The sequence below is a fragment of the Equus quagga genome, chromosome 1, assembly GCF_021613505.1.
Source record: "Equus quagga isolate Etosha38 chromosome 1, UCLA_HA_Equagga_1.0, whole genome shotgun sequence".
Lineage (NCBI taxonomy): Eukaryota > Metazoa > Chordata > Mammalia > Perissodactyla > Equidae > Equus > Equus quagga.
The window spans coordinates 20,807,292-20,827,376 of NC_060267.1; the positions used below are offsets into that span (position 1 = coordinate 20,807,292).

Genomic DNA, 20,085 nt, shown 5'->3' on the forward strand with positions numbered 1-20,085 from the left:
CCCAGGATCCGAACCCTGGCCCGCCGCAGCGGAGCGCGTGAACTTAACCACTCGGCCATGGAGCCGGCCCAAATGATGGCTTTTCAATGACTCTCAGTTGCATAGGTTCTTGCTCTATGTACACTTTCAGAAAATACAACTGTCTGAATTTCTCTTAATTAAGCCCACAGCTTCCTGGGACCAGGACTTCCTGTGCCTGAGCCCGGGCAGATCACTGAGATGGTGGGAGACAGTCAGCAGCAGTTACCTGCGGAGGTTATTGGGGTGCCCCCTCCCAGTGTGGATTCTTAATACACAGAGAGAAAGAGGTCTGGGGAGGAGGTGCCGTGGAGAGGAGGAAGCAGGCCCAGAAGTGTCACCCCAGTGGAGACATGCAATTTCACCTGGCTGGGAGACAGGGCCTGAGACACAAAAAAGGTTGGAGGAAAGAGAAAAAGAGCATGCTCTGACAGGAAGAATTTATTTTCTCTTTAAACTTTTTCTAGGAAAGGTAGAGAATGGGAAATTGAGGCTGATGGGTGTCTTGTAGGAAGCCTAGACCTCTGTGAGGTCATGGGGAGGAGGGAGGGCTGTGATATCGTGATTTATAATGAGAAATACATATTTGGAGGCTGGCTTGCTGGCGTAGTGGTTAAGTTTGCATGCTTTGCTTTGGTGGCCTGGGGTCTGCGGGTTTGGATCCTGGGTGCAGACCTATACACTGCTCATCAAGCCATGCTGTGGTGGTATCCCACATACAAAACAGAGGGAGATGGGCATGGATGTTGGCTCAGGGCCAATCTTCCTCAAGCAAAAAGAGGAAGATTGGCAACAGATGTTAGCTCGGGGCCAATCTTCCTCACCAAAAGAAGAAGAAGAAGAAGAAGAAGAAGAAAAGAACAGAAATACATAGTTGGTCTTCACCCCTAGTCTCTGACACAGGGATCCTAAAACCCTTGTAAATTCCTAAGTGATAAGAGCACTAGGAGCATCTTTTGTTCTAATGAGGTGACTCTGGGTGGACTCCTGGATGGATGGCTCCCGGATGGGGGCTGAGCACCAGAAAGACCAAGCCACAATTAGAAGCTTGGGATTTTCAATCCCACTCCCGACTTCTCTAGAGAAGGGAGAGGGGCTGGAAATGGAATTAGCAATTGATCATGCCGAAGTCAGGAAGCCGCCATAAAATCCCAGGAGTAGGGGTTTGGGAGAGCTTCCAGGTGGGCGAACATGAAGATTCGAGGAGAGTGGCATGGCCAGAGAGGGCATGGAAGCTCTGTACCCCTTCCCCATACCTTGACCTATGCATCTCCTCCATCTGGCTCTTCCTGAGTTGTCTTCTTTTCTAATAAACCAGTAATCTCGTAAGCAACATTTCCCTGAGTGCTGTGAGCTGCTCTAGCAAATTAACTGAACCCAAGGTAGTTGGAATCTCCAATCTACAGCCAGTGGGTCAGAAGCCCAGAGGACAACCTGGACTTGTGATTGGCATTTGAAGGGGGGTGGGCAGTCTTGTAAGATTGAGCCCTTAATCTGTGAGATCTGATGCCATCTCCAGGTAGATACTGCCAGAACTGAGTTGAATTGTAGGACTCCCAGCTGGTGTCAGAGAATTGCTTGGGGAACCCCGACCCCATGTTGGAATTTATATAGAGTCATCTTAGGCCCCTTCTGAGAATGGAGGAGACACACAGGGGAAAGGGGCAGCGAGGGACCCCTGTGACTCCCTGGGATGACCATCAGCATGGGCACATGTGAGTTCAGAGTCAGGGGTTTGCTGACGCTTTGTGAATTTGCCTTACCGTGAACACCGGTTGAGAGGGCCGGCCTGAGCACCTTCCAATACACGCCCACTTCTCTTCCCTCTGTGCAACTCGCCTGCCTGGGCTAAGGTATCTTTAATACAAGGATCGTCTCGCAGTTAATCATTTAATTCCACAAACAGGAAAAAGTTATGCAGTAAGGAGAAATGTGAGGCATTTGTCCAATAAAACAATTCTTGACTTTCGAAAGAGAAAATCGAAAGCACCAGGTCTTCTACGGCAGCAAGAAAATGGTCTTTGGGGATTCTCGCGGCAAAGCAGAAAGCACAGCAGACCAGGATTCAATGCCATTACCTTCCAGCAATGGGACTGGCACACACCAGCCAGATGGCTTTCAGTGGAGTTTACTCTCTTGTCCTGCTTCCCCTTCTGTAAAAGGATGACAGGATGTCTAAGTTCTCTTCCAGATTTAATGTTCTAGCTTTCACATAAGCTTCTCAATTAAAAATTACAAGACTGACTAACTGCATCCTTATTAGGATATTTTTCTCCTCTTTATGGGAAGATACAAAGTGCTTTTCCAATATTGATGAGGGAATGACAGAGCTACGCGGTTGCGCTTGTCACACGAAGCATCAAGTCACGGGCGTGGTCTTTGGAAAGACGCCAGCACTTTGTCACTCCTTCAATCACTCATACCCCACTCATTTTCCTCGGTGACTTTTATTCTTCCAGGAGCATTTTTAAAGCAGCTTCTTTCTAGAACCTTTTTTAAAGGGGTAAAATATTTTCCCTATGAAAATCCAATCAGGATTTACTGAATGACAGTTTTGGGTAAAGCATTGACAAAATACATTTTACAATTCAGTTTTGAGCAACGGCTTCTACCCTCTTTGCCTATAACAATGCATATGATCACGCAACCACTCCAGTGCATCTTATTTTCCTTTTTCATCCCTAGGTCTCCACTACCTCAGGCCCTGGGACCCACCCACCCAGTCTTGCCCTACCTATTCCACATAAGCAACACTATGCACTTTTTCCCCCTAAAATAATGCTTCCACCTCCAGTGTCTGTATTGACTGCAGGATGAAGTCTAAGGCCTTAATCCAACCCTCTCTCAGCAGCCCAGCTACCATTACTCCCTTGCAGAGTGTATGGTCCAGCCTCTGGGAAAACTCTTCCCTGTTCTAGGCACATTCCCGACCCTTCCCACTTTGCTCATTCTCCTCACTGACTTGGACTGTCTTTCCTCCTTCTCTCTGGCAAGCTGAATTCTGCTGGTCTTTCAAAACCTGGCTGAGATGTCCCTTCACCTAGAGGGCTTTCCCAGAACTGTGCATCTTACAGGATGCTAGCCTGTAGGGTCCACTGCTTGGTACAGCAAAAGGAAATGGCCCCATTAGACTTGGAGGTATTCCCTCATGGAACCAGGATTTCCTTAGCAGGGCTGAATTCACTAGTAGTGAGCATGAGCTTAAGGGGGTCCATCAGGCGAGACAAGAGTCCAAGCACACAGTCTTGTCTGGGACGCCCAGGGTGAGCCAGGCTCCAGGGAGGTGGAGAAGCAGAGGAAGGGCCAGAGGCGCCTTCCACCACGAGGGGTGGTCTTGCGGATCCCATCTATTGTGTCTTTCTATCTTCTACTGGCCTCCACCCTCCAAAAAATCTTTTTAGAGTAATTAGAAGAGGACAGATAAAGTTGAATTCCCTAAGACCCTAGAGGCATGGCTATCTGAGTTTTTTCTCCAGGGCCTAACACAACTTAGCTTTCATCTTTGCCCCGTGGGTAAAAGTGAATTTTTGACCCAGGTGTGAGCAAGGTCTCGGCAAATGGATGTTTGGCTGAGGCCTAATACCCACAGAATTCAGAAGCTGACTTGCCCAGGGTGATAACGGAAGTGATAATATAATTAACTAGCAGTTACTAAGCCCTTACTATGTGGCAGGCAGTCTTGTAAGCACTTTCATGCATTAACGCTCACAACCATTCTCTAGGTTGGCTATTATTATCACCATTTTACAATTGAGAAAATCTTTAATGTCAAAAGGGTAGCTGCCTTTCCCCAAGCCATGCAACTAGTGAGTGGAAAAGCTGAGCCCAATAACTATTGTTTTTATTTTCATTTTGTCTGTTTTAATTTAGGGAAAGAGCCTTACCTGAACCTTCTTTACCATGAGAACTGCGGAGAGAACCTCGTGTTTGCAGGAAGTAGAGTCTTCAACACTTTTCTGACTTCCCCTATGACACCTTTGGGATTTTAGGGCCTCTCACTACCTGAAATACTAAAATGGCACGAGTTTAATAATTCATTTCTCATCGCCGTTAATGAGGGGATTAACTACCATGTGAAACAAAAGGAAATAGTCTGACCTTCAGACTGCCAGGAAGTGATAATTAACTAAAACCTCAAGTCAATTTAAATGGACAAATGAAAGGGTTTTACTGATCTTGATGCAAATGAGCTTTTGGGGTCACTAATTGCAGTCACATAACGGAGCAATGACAATGAGAAAATAAACACGTGCTAAAAGTGTGTTTTCTTAATGGTGATCACAGGTGCTTTTCAGGAGTTTCCAAAGCTTCTTGGACTTACCTGATGTTAGGGTTTGGCACATGGGTGTAGAGAGGGCTGCCGGGCTGTGGATGCAGAGGGGGCCGGCGAGAGGAGGCTGTGGCCATGGGAGCGGTGGGAGGCAATGCAGTCTCAGGTGTGGAGGAGCATCAGGAAAGTGGAGGGTAACGTGGAGGCCTGTTAGTCACAGCTTCAGGACCAACTGCTTGGTTTTTCACTCCTCGGTTCATTGGTTTGACCAAAAGTTACTGTGAGAATGATTCACGGAACCATTCCACTGCGTGGCATGTAAACACAGCCTTCTAATCTAGACCGTCGCTATTAAAATGGTCATAAATAGCTGCGAATTACTACTGTTGTGCAACTCGTGACTGCATCGTGGCTTCTGGCAGAGCAGATGGAGCCACATTCCAGGCATTGCTACAGCGCTCATCTTCTCCCGAGCATGTAAGGAGCACTGTGTGGTAGGTGCTACGCAGATGACAAAAATGGCATCCTCCTGGCCCCTCTATTCTGGAGCAACACATTTTTCAAAGGGCTTTATTCTAGAGCAACACAGTTTTCAAAAGGCCCTCAAGCCTTGAAAGCCTCACACACACTGCATGATACATAAATATATAACTGCCCAAAATACGGCAAAATGAGTCACTATTAATAACTCAAAGAGTCATGGGGATTCAGCAGTCCAATTCCTCTGCCAAAAGTTCAGAATGTTTGCTCAGTGCTTTGATTTTTTTAAAAAAAAACCTCTGTTCTTGATTTGCCTCAGTACATTTCCTATTTAGATAGGCCACAGAGTACGTGTCAGGCTTTATCTGTGACCTTACTAGGACATGCCGGAGCATACAGGACAGGAACAGAAGCCCTTTACAGCTATTGGGGCTTTGAAAATTATGCTTGCCTAACAAACATTTTCCATTTGTCTCAACCATAGCAACTGTCCCCTTTGCCATATATGCAGAAATTGCTAAAGAGAAAGGGAAGGGACTCCCGAAGTTACGTCTAATGATAATAATATTGTATTATTAACTATTTCTTGAACATTTACTATTGCCAGATACAGCGCTTCTACATGTCTCTATTAATGCTCACATCAACCCTATAAAGTACGTGTTATCCTCATTTCACAAACCAAGTCTCAGAAGTTAAGTAACTGCCCTGAGCTGACACGCAAGTGACTCTCAGGGCTGGAATTCAAATTCTCGGCTCTTTAGCTTGAGCTATAGGAAACGGCCAGGAGTCAATCATTTCTGACCAGTAATGGCAATTTGACGGTTCAACTTCCTACTACAATGCCTTGGCCCTGAGAGAAAACCTCGAATCCTCTCCCGACATTGCAAAGATGACTTGCAGACTGGGAGTGTGTTGAGTGGAAAATTGTACAACGCAGTGCTGGGGGAGAGGTTGGGGGAACAACAAAATAATCGATTATCTTTACGCTGAGTATTACTGTTATTCCAAGACATCATGTGAAACTGCATAAAAAAATGGTACAGCATGCCAAAAATTCTTTAATCTACTTATATTTCCTGATATATTCTGTTTGAAAGTCTCCACGTAGAATCAGGCTCACCAGACTTTTCCAAGCATTGAAATGATTTCTAATATTTAAAAGCTAATAGTGCTAAAATATGATTTTGGTAGACCATATATTTTAATGAGCAGATGGGCTACGAGAGTATAACACAATATATTAAAAAGATCATTTGGTAAGAGCAATTTATTTTCTTGGGAATTGCTTGGGAGTCAAGAGCATAATGGTTTAGATAGAAACTATTGTCTGTGACAAATTATTTCTCTGAGTTCTTCTCTTAGAAATAATGCATAATAAACACTTCTTTTTAATTCATAGTTTTCTCTATTGATATAGTTAGAATGATCAATATAAAGGTGGCTAATAATAATTATTACATTTTATACATGCTAGCTACTAAACGGTGTATAAATACATAATAATTGGGAAGATTTAGTGTCACAAGTTTGGTTCAAAAGATAAACAATAAGAAAAAGGTCAATGAATCTTAGAATAAGATTTCAGTCAGGGGGAGAATCTCATTTTACCGAAGGGGAAACTGAGGCACAAGAAAGCCAAAAAATGGACAGTGCCATTGAAATTGGTGAGACTACAGAGACTAGCATTCAGTTCTCTTAACACCTGGGCCAGTGTTTTCCCCCTAACATCACAGTTTGGTTACAAGTAATATTTTATTCCTTCCTATCCACGTTTCTTTTCCTTGAAACCATCTGGAACAAATAATAAAAGATGTGCCCCCAAATTCATATGTTAAAATGAACTCAATATCCTAGATGATTATATTTAGGTTGAGATAAACAAGATTTTCAGATTTGTTGAAACAAAATGATCAAATAACTTCTCAAGTCAACTCTTAAAGATTTATCACCAGAGTCCAAAGTCTGCCTGGCCTTTCTCACCGCCAGAAAGAACTTTTTCACTCTATTCTTTGTGGACTCTCTGCTTATCTTCTGGATGGAAGGCATCGGAGTTGAGACACTGGAGGGTTGCGTGTGACACAAGTTTCTGACTCTATATCATGAATAGGAATCCGAATCAACACAAAGTTAATGATAGCTTTACCAGATTACTTGTGAACCAAACACAACAACTGAAGGGGAGAAGTACTTTGAATGAAAGAATTCCTAATATCTTTTTTAGTATAACGATAAACATACAGAATAAAAAGGAAAACAAGTATGTTGATTGATGGATGGATGATTCAGCTGGCTTCTACATTAACAGTGACTCATTCTGTAAAAATTGGAATGTTTAGAAAATAAATGGTACTATTGTACCAGAAAAGACAAGTAGATGATATGCTAGAGGACCAAACATGCTCAAAACATGATTTTCTTTTATTTCCAATGACTTTTGAGTGTTCTGAATATTACTCTTGCCTTTAATAGCATAGAAAAGGGAAATAAGATGTTAATGGTAGTCTGTCAGAAAAAACAGTACTTCATGCACAAAAATAATTTTTCTAAAATAGTATTTATGAAGAACCCTAGATTCAAGAGTTTCTTTTAATATTCCCTCATTGGCCTTAGATCAAATCTGTGAGAATGGCCCTCTTTCCAAGGAAATCACTAACCACAGCGCAGTGTTGTGCTTTGGAGCCCCTGAGTTTATACGCCCACACCTGCGCGGGTGCAAAAGTAGTGTACACCTGCTGTGTCTTCATCGCAAGGTCAGCTTTAGGACTGGCATGGAATGCATGTGAGCCTGCAGATTTGCAGGCTGATGCTGGGAGTGTCCAGATGGAATGGGAGATTGCGATGGCTCAGAAAGTCCCTTTCAATCATCTGTGTTGGCTCTTTTAATCATGACTTAATGAATGTGACTGGACTACCTCTGAACCTTCTTTTCCTGGGCTAAGTAAGACTAATCCTGCTTTCCTGTCTTCCTCATCCTCTTCGAACAATTCTAGCAGAGCTTACAGAAGTCTGAGGATACATGGAAATCCAGAAGGAGTGGGAAAAGGGAAAAGGAGGGATTCTGAAAAACGATATCTGAATATCAGGCCCTGACATTCTCAAAATATTCTTAAGAGGTGGAGAAAGAATATTCATTCAAATTACATATGTTACATGTATCCATTCAAATGAATGCTATGGTTGTTAGACACTGTACTAAAGTGCTAAGTATGAAAGATGGTGAAGACACAATCCCTATTTTCAAGGCACTTATTTGATAGAAGAGTTTCTATGGTATGTGTGTGGAGTGTGGGTGGATAGGGAAAGGTTGATGCGTAATGATAAGTAGCCCTTTTAGGCAGAGTAAGTGGTCAGCTACTGAGATAATAAAAGGTGCTCTGGCAAGACTCCTCCTAGAGCATATTCCAACTGATGCCAAAATGGTACCATGCATTGTTATTCCTTAGTGTCTCATGTTGCCTTCTCACTGCAGTACTTTTCTAGAATACTTCTGGAAAAGCCAGCAAACCAAATGTTTTCGAGTGTAAAAGTTTTTCATATCACTTTCTTTCCTCACAGGAGAGAGAAGGGCCACACCAAAGCCCTGGGTGCCTGAGGGAGAAGGGGAAAGCCATCTGTCAGAGACTGTTGGTTACCAGGAATCACATCTCAGTGGAATTCACTCAAATTGAAAAGATGAGTTAACTGTAAAGATAAAGCCAGCAATCTTACAGACATCCAGAAGCAGGAAACAAAGTCCAGCTGGACTTCACAGAGACTGAAGCTGGGACTAGAAAGACAGAGACTCGAGTCCGTCCATCTCTGTTCTCCGATTCCGATTCTTTCTTTTATTTTTTGACTGTTTCTATTTCGACTCTTCTCCTTGCTTTTTTCAGCAAGGAGAATTTCTTCTCTCTATAGAGATTGGCTTCCTCTGATTACTTACAATTTTGCTCTCAAATAACATTGTTTGTGCTTGGCTTTGGCAAGCACTGGTGCCAACCTCAGCCCCGACTGGATGTGAGCTCTCGGCGGTCATCTACAACCACTGATTGTAGTTTCTGTAATTTGGCGCAAATTCTTGAGAGAGTCAGGTTGTTGTTGTCCATGACTCTGTTCCTGGTCTATTCAGAAGGGGGCAAGGTGGACATGAGGTTGAGACAGGGCCACTTCAGCCTGTCCTTTACAGCAGTGACTGTGAACAGCAGGAATTCTCAGAGCTAGGAACTGCAAAGGAGCACAAATGTCCCAAAGCACATCAACTGCTACCTCAAACCAAACGTTTTCTCCTCATGGTGTGGTGGTGGAAAAGCCTTACTTGGAGAAGGGCAGGACCCTGTTTGCACAAAACCAAGTTGGATTGTGTTTGGAGCATGATAAAAATGTGGTTTCTGATTCTCCATCCTTTTTCTCCCTTTACTGCAAATTTAACAGAAAGTAAATTGCTGCTCCAGTGGGGACACAGCCATCACTGTGAATAGGGTTAAGAGAATCTTTGGGTGAAGTGAGGCCATAGAGCTAGATACTGAGGTGCTTTTCATTCATTCATTCATTCAATTATCCTTAGTAAGCACCTACTCTGCCTTGTGCTACATGAGTAGATGAGTCTTAGGGACTCCAAAAGTTTATTTTATTAGTGGGGTCTTTGGGGTATGTGTTTGTTGGCTTTCCATGGAATACAATCTAGATTTCCCAAAAACTCTTGGAATTGATTGTACCTAAAAAATTTCTAAAAGCAGAGTATTAATAAATTTAGAAACATAAACAATGATCATTTCTGGCTCTGAAAACTAAGTTCAGTCCAGTGCCTGGAAAGAAAAACTAAGCAGAAAGGCTAAAATAAACAGAATATTACCAGCCTTGCTTTCCCTTACCCTCCTGTGCCTGGCTTTAATGTGAGCTTCCAGTTGGGAGGAAACGTCTCACGTTTGCTACAGGCAGATGTTTATGTGTGTTTTGGTTTTTAAAAATCTAGTGATAAGGAAGAGGGTGATCATTTACAAAGTTGTAATTAAACTGCATATTTTGACATATGTATTTTCTTTAGCATATTTATCTTTATAGACATATGAGTTATTTTAGGTATTTTTAGTAGATACAGGTAGTCAAAGGATCGAACTAGGCATCAGGGGGCTTGAGTTCCACGTAAGGTGTGTAAATGTGGGCAAGTCCCTTTTCTCCCATGATCCCTCCTTCTTGTCTTTTTGGCTTACCCATCAAGTTATTAACCAGGACAACTAAGACGGTTAATACTCTTTGAGAACTGCAAAATACCATTCTGTAAGTGTTTGAATTTTACTGAGTAAATTCAATACTTTATTGAAAAATGAATATTATTACCTGACCTCAGCACTGAAGTTGTCTTACACAAACTTATAATCTATTTTTGATGATTATTTAATCAAAATTCCATGTCATATATATTTTAAAGTAGCATACTTAACTTACATAGTGGCTGTGTTCCAAGTTTATTTTCTAAAAAAAAATGCAGCAAGGAATAAAAAACATTGGAAAGGGTAAATATATAGATATTTATAAATTACTATTGACTGTACAAAATAATAATTGTAATGCCCTTTGTAGTATAAACTCTACGTAAAACTAGAATTCAAGGTAAGAAGAACACAAAAATCAAGAGGGGTCAACAGCTTAAAAGGTTTAAGGGTCTAATAGTATCAGAAAAGTGGTAAAAATAATCATTTGTCTAATTCTGTAATAAGTTAAGAATATATGTCATAATCTCTAGGATTGCTACTATCAGAATAATAAAATAATGTATAATTTGCAAGTCATTTAAATAAAATTTCTGAATAATAAAAAATTTTGAATAATCTGAAAGACAAAAAAGGAACATAAAACAAAAAGACAAAAAGGAATATAAAAGAGAGGAGCCTCATAGAAAATGAAAAATAAGATAGTAGCTACAAACCCAATTATTTCAGTGATTACATTGAATATGAATGAAATTTGAAGTAAGACTACAATTGTCAGATCAGATAAAAAACCAACCCAACTATATGCTTTAAATATAGTGATAAAGAGATGTTTAATGCAAAAGGAAAGACAAATATACCACACAAACACTAACAACAAGAAAAAAGCTTGTGTAGCTATACCAATATCAAGCAATGTGAATTTCAAAGCAAGAAATATTATTAGAGATAAAGAGAGACAGTTCATAATTATAAATGGGTAAATCCAATAAGAAGACATTACGATCCTAAATCTCTATGCACTCAATAGCATTGCTTCAAAATAAATTAAACAAAAAAGGGGAAAATGTACAAATCAACAATCACAATGGGAAGCATTAACGTATCTTTCTCAGTAGCTGGTAAAACAAGCCCAAAACAAAAAATCAGTAAAGATATAGAAGATATTAACAGTTCAATTAACAAACCTGATCTGATTGCCATGCATGTAAAATTGTACCTACTAATGACCAATTCATATTCGTTTCAAGTGTATGTGGAACATTAATGGCGTAGCACTTAAGTTCATGAGCTCTAGCTTCAGTGCCCGAGTTTGCAGGTTCAGACCCCAGGCATGGACCCAGCACCACTCATCAAGCCACACTGTGGTGGCATCCCACATAAAATAGAGGAAGATTGGAACAGACTTAGCTCAGGGGCAATCTTCTCAAGCAAAAAGAAGAAGATTGGCAACAGATATTAGCTCAGGGCCAATCTTCCTCATACACACACACAAAAATACTTTACTAAAATCAATATATTGTAATATTAAAAAAGTCTCAACAACCTCAAAATATTGAAAGCTTTAAGAATATCTTCTCTGACCACCATGGAATTAAGCTAGAGATCAATGATGAAAATAGAAAAAATTCAATTGCCTAAAAATTAAATAATATACTCTAAATAATCCATGTATTAAAGAAAAAAAAGAAATTAGAAAATATTTTAAACTAAATAACTTAAAAATATACTTCAAAGCTTATGTGAAAAAACTAAAATGATGCTTAGAAGAACATATATAGCCTTAAATGCACGTATTTGAAAAGAAAAAAGTCTATAAAATGAATGATTTAAGTGTTGATCTCAAGAAGCTAGAAAAAAAGGAGCAATCAAACCTATGGAATAAATGATAAAGATAAAAGCTGAAATCAAGGAAATAAAAATTGAACATATAATAGAAAAAATCAATACACTCAAAAGTTGGTTGTTTTTAAAGTTTACAAAGTTGATAAAATCCTAACAAGACTGATAAAAAAGTAGAAAACACGCAAATTAGCAACAACAGCAATGAAAAATAGGATATCACTATAGATTGAGAAATAAAAGTATTCTAAAAATGACTTTATGCAGATAAATTTGACAATTTGGATGAAATGGACAAATTCTTTGAAAAACACAACTCACCAAAGCTGATAGGAGAAGAAATGGAAAATATGAATAGTTCTGAATGTATCAAAAATTTGAACCCATTATTTAAAAATCTTTCCCCAAAGAAAAGTCCAGGCCCAGAGAGCTTATCAGTGAATTATTCCAAACATTTAAGGAAAAATAACTATTGTCTTATGTAATTCTTCAAGAAGATAGAAACAGAAGCAGAGCTGCTCAGACTTTTTAAAAAGTGAAAACAGCATAAACTTGATGTAAAAACTCGGACAAGCATTCTGAGAAGGAAAATTGCAAGCCCCTCTTTCTCGTAAACATTATTAAAAAATTCTTAACAAAATATGAGGAAATCAAATCCAGTGATATGGTAAACTGCATACAGTTTAATCTCAGTGTGCAAGCATGGTTTAACATTCTAAACTCGTAAACTCAGTTTACCACATTCACAGAAGAAGGAGCAAAATCACGTAATCATCTCAAACGCAGAAAAAACTTTTTGATTAGTTCAACATTCATTTGTGATGAAAACTTTAAGCCAACAAGAATAGAACTTCCTTAATGTGATAAACAACATCTACAAAATACCCACAGCAAACATCCTTCTCGATGTAGGATATTGAAAACTTCCACCTCATATGGGGACTGAGTTAAGAATGGCCACTGTAGCCATTTTTATTCAACGTTGTAACTGGAAGTCTAGCGGGTGCAAAAGGATAGAGAAAAAATAAAAGTCACAGAGATTGAAAAGGAAGAAATAAAACTGTCCTTTTCAGACAACAAGGTCGTGCACAGAGAAAATTTTAAAGAATCTATAGACAAATTCTTAGAATTTATAAGGGAATATAGGAAGGACACCAGATATAAAGTCAAAGTACTAAAATTAGTTGCTATAGATTGAATGCTTGTGACCCCTCCAAAACTTATATTTCGAAATCCTAACCCCCAAGATGTTGCTACTAGGAGACGGGGTCTTTGGGAGGAGATTAGATCATGAGGGCAGAGCCCTCAGGAATGGGATTAGTGTTCTTATAAAAGAGGTTCTAGGGAGTTCCCTTACCCCTTCCACCATGTGAAAACACAGCAAAAAGCCACTGCCTATGAATGAGCAAGCAGGCCCTCACCAGACAGCCAATCTGCTATCACCTTGATCCTGGACTTCCCAACCTCGGAAACTGTGAGATATAAATTTCTGTTGTCTATAAGCCACCCAGTTTATGGTATTTTGTTATAGCAGCCCGAGGGGACTATGACATGAGTCATATTTGTATATACTGGCCATAAACCCACAGAAAATAAAACATATATACAGTAGCATCCAAAAACTCAAACACCTAGAAATAAATCTAATTAAAGATGTGCAAGACCTCTAACTAGAACTGACAAAATGTTACTGAGAAAAAAATACAAGAGAGCCAAATAAATGGAAGCATATATATTGTTATGGATCAGATGACTCAATATTGTAAAGATGTAAGCTCTCTCCAAATTAGTACACGTTTCTATGCACTCTCAAACTCCAAGCTGTGGGAGACTTTTTCCGGAAATTTACAAGTCAATTCTAAAATTCATATGGAAATGCAAGAGGCCAAGAATAGCCACAGCATTCTTGAAGAAAAGAAATATGGAGGACTTATACTATGAGATATCAGGAACTATTATTATAAAGCTATGATAATCAAAACTGTGTGGTACTGGTAAAAGAAGAGATAACTGTCCACTGGAACAAACCCACACATTTATGATCACATGATTTTTGACAAAAGTGACCATGCGATGAAGTAGGGAAAAGGGTGGTCTTTTCAATAAATTGTGCTGGGTCAAATGGCTATCCACACGGACAAAGTGTATATAGACTTCTACCTCACATTACACACGAGAATCAGTTCCAGATGTATTAGTCCATTTGGGCTGCTATAACAAAAATACCATAAACTTTGGTGTTTGATGAGGCCCTGCTTCCTTTTTCAGAGATAGCATCTTTTTGCTGCATGTTCTCACATGGAAGAAGGGAATGAGGAATCCCTGGGGTCTAATCATCTCCCAAATGGCCCATCTCCCAATACCATCACCTTGAGGATTAAGATTTCAACATATGAATTTCAGGGAGACACAAACATTCAGACCATAGCGAGATAGATTGAAGAAATAAATTGAAAGGTAAAACAAAAAACCTTTTGGAGGAAAACATCCTTATGACCTTGGAGTAGGTATTGCTTTTTAAAATAAGAAATAAAAAGAACAAACATAAAAGAAAAAATGTGGGGCCAGCCCGGTGGCATAGTGCTCTGCTTCATCTGCCTGGGGTTCGCAGGTTCAGATCCCTCGTGTGGACCTACACCACTTGTCAGCCATGCTGTGTCCCACATGCAAAATAGAGGAAGATGGGCACAGATGTTAGTTCAGGGTCAATCTCTGCTCCTCCCCCCCACCAAGGTGATAAACTCAGCTATCTTAAAAATAAGAACTTCTGGCCACCAAAAGTGAGTAAAATAGCAACTCACAGAGTGGGATAAAATATTAAACATATATACTATACACACATAAAATATATGATAAAAATCACAAAATCCAGAATATATAAAGAACTCCTACAAGTCAATAAGAAAAAGATGGAAAGCTTAACAACAAAATGAGCAGAAGATTCATAAAAGAGGATATGTAAACGCCCAATAAACATATGAAAAATTGCCCAAGTTCATTAGTCATCAGGGAAATGCAAATTAAAAACACAATGGAATACTACCACCTGCCCATCAAAATGGTTAAGATGGAAAATAAAATACCCAATAAAATGGTTAAGTGTTGACAAGGATGTGGAGGAATAGGAATTCTCATATATTGTTTGTGGGAAAATAAATTGATACAACTATTTTGGTAAACTGGCAAGTACTAGGAAAGTTGAATACATGTATAACCTGTGCCCCAGCAAATACATGCCTAGGTATATACCCAATATGTACATATCTTTATCAAAAGACATGGATTAGAATGTTAGTGGAAACAGAATGTGTAATAGACAAAAATTGGAAATGACTCAAATGCCTGTCAACAATAAAATGGTTACGTAAATTGTGATACAGTCACACAATGGAATACTATATAGCAGTGAGAAAGATCTACAACTACACACAAAACTATGGATGAATCTCTCAAGCATAAAGTAGAGCAATAGAAACCAGACACAGAGTAAATATTCCATTTATATGAAGTACAGAGTCACCCCTTATCCAAGCTTTTGCTTTCCTAAGTTTCAGTTACCCATGGTCAACTGTGATTCAAAAATATTAAATGAAAAATTCCAGAAATAAACAATTCATAAGTTTTAAATTATGAACCATTCTGAGTAGTGTGATGAAATCTTGTGCCATCCTGCTCTGTCCCACCCAAGACATGAATCACCCTTTTGTTGAATGTGCATTGATCCAGCCAGCAACATGGTCAGGGCTGGATGATCCTCCTTCTGACATATCATCAGAAGGTCAACGCTATGTCACAATGCCTACGTCACTCACTGCACTTAATCTCATCACTAGGCTTTGTACCATCTCACATCATCCCCAGAAGAACAGTAAGTATGGTACAATAAGATATTTTGAGAGAGACCACATGCACATAACTTTTATTACAATATATTGTTATAATTGTTCGATTTTATTATTAGTTATTGTTGCTAATCTCTTACTGTGTGTAATTTATAAATTAAATTTTATCATAGGTATGTGTGGAAAAACATAGTGTATATAGGGTTCAGGCTTCTGTTGGGGGGTCTTAGAAGGTATCCCCTGAGGACAAGGGGGGACTGTTGTATAAAAACAGGCAGAAGTAAATCCATGTGGTTAGAAGTCAGGAGTGTGGTTACTGTAGGGAGGCTAGTGACTGGAAGGACACAGGAGCTTTGGGGTGCTCGCAAACATCCTGTTCCTCGATTTGGGTGATGTTGTCTATGTCCTGCTAATGGTCTTTGTGCATGCTACATGATTCTTGTCTCATGACTATCTTTGCTGAGCTTTTCTTTTCCATCAGAATGGTTGGACAGAACTCAGTTTCTGCTTATATAATTATTCAGGTTACTTTCAATGTACATATTTATCATTACATTTTGTTGAGGTTCTGCAAAATGCCTGCTTCTCAGGACTTATTTCTGGAGACTAGCTTTTCTCTCCAGGTGGCACCGCAGCTTTCTGATATCTGTTTCTGACAAGAGTTCTGTGCTCTTTATCCATCTGCCTCTTTTCTGCATGATCATTGTTCTACTTTATTTATGATGTTGGTCTGCCTTTGCATACTCATTATTGTACTGATGAAGGAAGAGCGATAGATTATCTTTAATAGAAAGAGTAATTTTCTGATTGGGGCAGGATCATGATGTCATTCTATTTCTTGTGTAACTTAAGCCTTCACTGATTAACTGCTTGGTGCCTTCTGTCCAGGGATGACGTGCCATATCCAGCCAACCTGAATTTGTGGTCTTGTTGGCAGACATACTCTTTTGTGGCAATGGATTTGTCATGCTACAATAGCTTGATACCACTAAACATTAAACTCATCAAACTAACTACTCTTCTCTATTATTTCACACTCACCAAACATCTTTATGATTATAAACTTGGCTTCCTGAAGCTTTCTTACGAGCAGAGAAAATGATTAGGCTACTAAGTTCTGATCCAGTTGATTTTTGCTTTAAATCGATAGGTAGGTATTCTTTTGGTTTTTATTATAAATCATTCTTCAATGCATCAAATTATCTCTGGGACATCAAAAATATCAAATTTCTGGGCCTGCCACGCTGGGATTATGTTGATGTTATCAAGGTGGCCCTGTCTGGAGAGCCCACCATCCAGCTTTCCCCCAGATGCACCATACAAACAAACAAATAAACAAACACATCTTGATACTCAGTGGGTCAATGCACATTCTGCTTGTGAAAATAGAAGCAAGATCCTTAGTGCCTTCCCAACAAAGAGAGTTTAAACAAGAGGAATTTAGATGTCCAATAGTTTTAATAAAAATAATTGAGTATCTGTAAAATTCTTCTCTGTGATAAATGTGGATAATTGCCACAATAGTGTGTTTTCCATGATCCTGCTGTTTCTGTAAAGTAGGCGTGCCAATGAGCAGACTCATCCTCCAGCAACTTGTTCATATTTGTGCCTGACCTCTTCTCCAGAACAGCTTCCAAGGAAACCTTTCCTGGTTTCCTACCAGGTATTTCCATCACAATGCAAGAGGCAAGTAGCAACATGTCAAAAGTGCTCTCTGGAGAGAGTGATTATTATTATTTTTTCTTATTTCGCTTTTCCCTGTAGTTTAAAACCCCTTTGGGTTCTATCCAGTGTGTGTGTCGAGATCGCCAATCATCACTCCTAACTAAGGTCTCCACCCAGGATGTTCCTCACAACGTGCCAGCTTCAAGTCCCCAGGGGCTTTGAGAAGCCCAGGCATGCAGACTGGTGGCTCATCCTGGTCTGCAGCAGCTGAGAGAGTAAGGCAAGGCTGAGGCAACAGCAGGGCCTCGGAATGAGAACCCGCTGTACTCTGGTACAGCCGGGCTCCGGGGAGCCATGTAATTAGGACAAACTTGATGGTGGTGAGACACCTCTCCAGTCTGTTTATTCTGTACATAAACCTAGCTCCGGTTCCATTAGGTTCAACAAACATTTGTTAAACATCTGTGCTGTGTCAGATCCCGTCCAAGGCACAAGGGCAATAAGGATAAATGACACATGATCGGGACTCATTGTAATGCTCTTTTACAGCTTTATAGGTCCCCAAGCACTTTTCACGTCTCATCTCAGTCAACCTTGTGAAATTAAACAATGTGGATATTGGTACTGCATTTCCATTTCACAAATTGGGAAGTTGAGAGTCTGAAAGACAAGATCACTTATCTAAGATCATACAGTTAGTAAATAGAAGTTCTGGCTCCAGACTCCAGGGATTTGATTCTTTATTCAATGCTCCATCTTAAAACGTCTTACTCTTTTTTTTACACTTTGCCATTTGGCATCTAATTTGGAGATGGTTCAGACTCTTTGCATATGCCAGGAGACAGAGACTACTTTCCTTGCTTATAATTCTTCATTGTGAATGCCACGGATGAAATGAGCCATAGGGTTTATGTTATCATTGCTTAATTCTAAGAGATAATTTGCATCCCTGACCATTCAAATGGTTTCTCCCAAAGTATATTCTTATCGGCATATATTTCACTTTGTTGAGTCAGAAACTTAGTCAACAAGAAAGGAGTAAGACCTAACGTTCTGCTCGTATTGGAATTTTCAATGCCCAAAGTACATATTTTCTGTTGCAAATATTTTGGCTCTTGGTTATATCCAATTTGAAATTGAATTATATACTGTCGTATATCCTATAATTATTTCTAATAACACTACAAATTCCTAGAGGAAAGCAAACCATATCATGGCTCTGGGAGTGTGGCCAGGACTAACAATATTTGCTGAATGGAATTTAAATTATGGCTGACCCTTCTACTCCCTAATGGGAAGCGTTAGAGCGAATGGTTAACTGTGAGACAGAGTTGGGTGAGAGATTTGGTTCTACCACTAATCTTGGGCAAGTTACATAAACCTGCTAAGACCCGCTGCCCTCATTAGAATGGGGATGTTAATGGCCATCTCTTAAGGCGCTTGTAAGAATTAAATGAGAAGCCTGGTATATAGTGAGAATGCAATAAATGTTGGGTCTTATTACCAAGCCCAGTGTCTTGGATCTTCCCAGAGGTCCTTCTGCCTTCTGTACATGAACGTGGCATTTCTTTTCACTATCACAAAATGAAAGGTCAGAGATCCAGAGCAAATTGCCCATAGAGCACCCACCACAGAGGGCCTTGTATTTGCTGAAAATAATTGAATAAGTATTTGCAATAGTGCTGGCTGTATAATAGACAGAGTTTATTATTTTCTCTCTCAATTTTATTTTACCTCATTTTGTGTTAATGTTGGCTAGCAAATAATGATTGCTTCAAATCAGATATTTCTTTGAATAATTAGAGAGCACCTTTACAGAGGTCTGATAAATTAATTACTGCTATAGGAAATCATAGTTTTTAAAGGACATATAAGTGGAGTCTGACCATTTCCTGTAGTTTCCCAAACTGGGTTTGTTAAACATTATCCGTGATTATTAGAGAGATAAAGGTTCCCGGTTCTGAGGGATCTAATAGCATTTAGGAATTCAGTCAGATGATTCTCTTCAGACTAATAATGAGCAAAATGAAAATTAGAGCACTTGCCATTTATGACCAAAATCGAAAGGAATGACCACAATGCTGAAAGCATGGCTCTGATACACTGAATTTTATAAAGCAAACTTTCATCAGCTTATTTCATTCCTAAGGCTGAGAATTTCAGAGTATTAAAAAAAAAGAACCCCACGGAGCTATTTGTTTCTCTCATTACATAATTACGACAGGAGAAAATCATCCTTTTGCAGCCTGCTCAGGTCCTTCATTACAATGGAGTCATTCTTTGAGCTGAAACGTAATTTACCAGTAAGATTCTGAATGAATGGCATTCTCTGATTCTTCACTTTTCTTTTCATATCTGCCAATTTTTCTACAATGGGCGCATGGTAGAATTAAGAAAAAAAGTTTTTAGTTGTTATTTTTGTTTTTCTTTCCATTGAAAAACAAGTGGCTCTGTGGGGTCAAATGGATCATGCCACCTTCCCAAAGGCTGGTCCAAGAATGTGCAGTGGGAGAGAAGGATGCACAGCTGCCGGGAGTGGACTCCAACGGAAGATGTTGAGTCCCAGACCAGGGAATGTGGACAATTGGCCAACAAGAAATACATGAGTGACTAGTGTGTGTCTCACTCGAGTCAGGCCTGAGTGGCTATCACATCATTTATGTATTGCATATATATTTTCTCAGACTAAAGAACAGGGCCTGGCAGATAGTAGATGCTCAGTAAATACTTGCCAAACAAATGACAGTAATGCTAGGATAGGGCAGTACCTCAAATC

The 20,085-nt window shown here is 39.6% G+C and overlaps 1 long non-coding RNA gene across 1 annotated transcript; it reads right to left on the reverse strand.

Annotated features, from left to right (window-relative positions):
* Positions 1 to 1,994: 1,994 nt before the first annotated feature.
* Positions 1,995 to 4,470, reverse strand: LOC124239298 (uncharacterized). Its single transcript, XR_006888596.1, has 3 exons — positions 4,340 to 4,470; positions 3,903 to 4,020; positions 1,995 to 2,171 (listed from the first exon to the last, which is right to left on the reverse strand). It is a non-coding gene; the product is annotated as an uncharacterized LOC124239298 (long non-coding RNA).
* Positions 4,471 to 20,085: the final 15,615 nt, after the last annotated feature.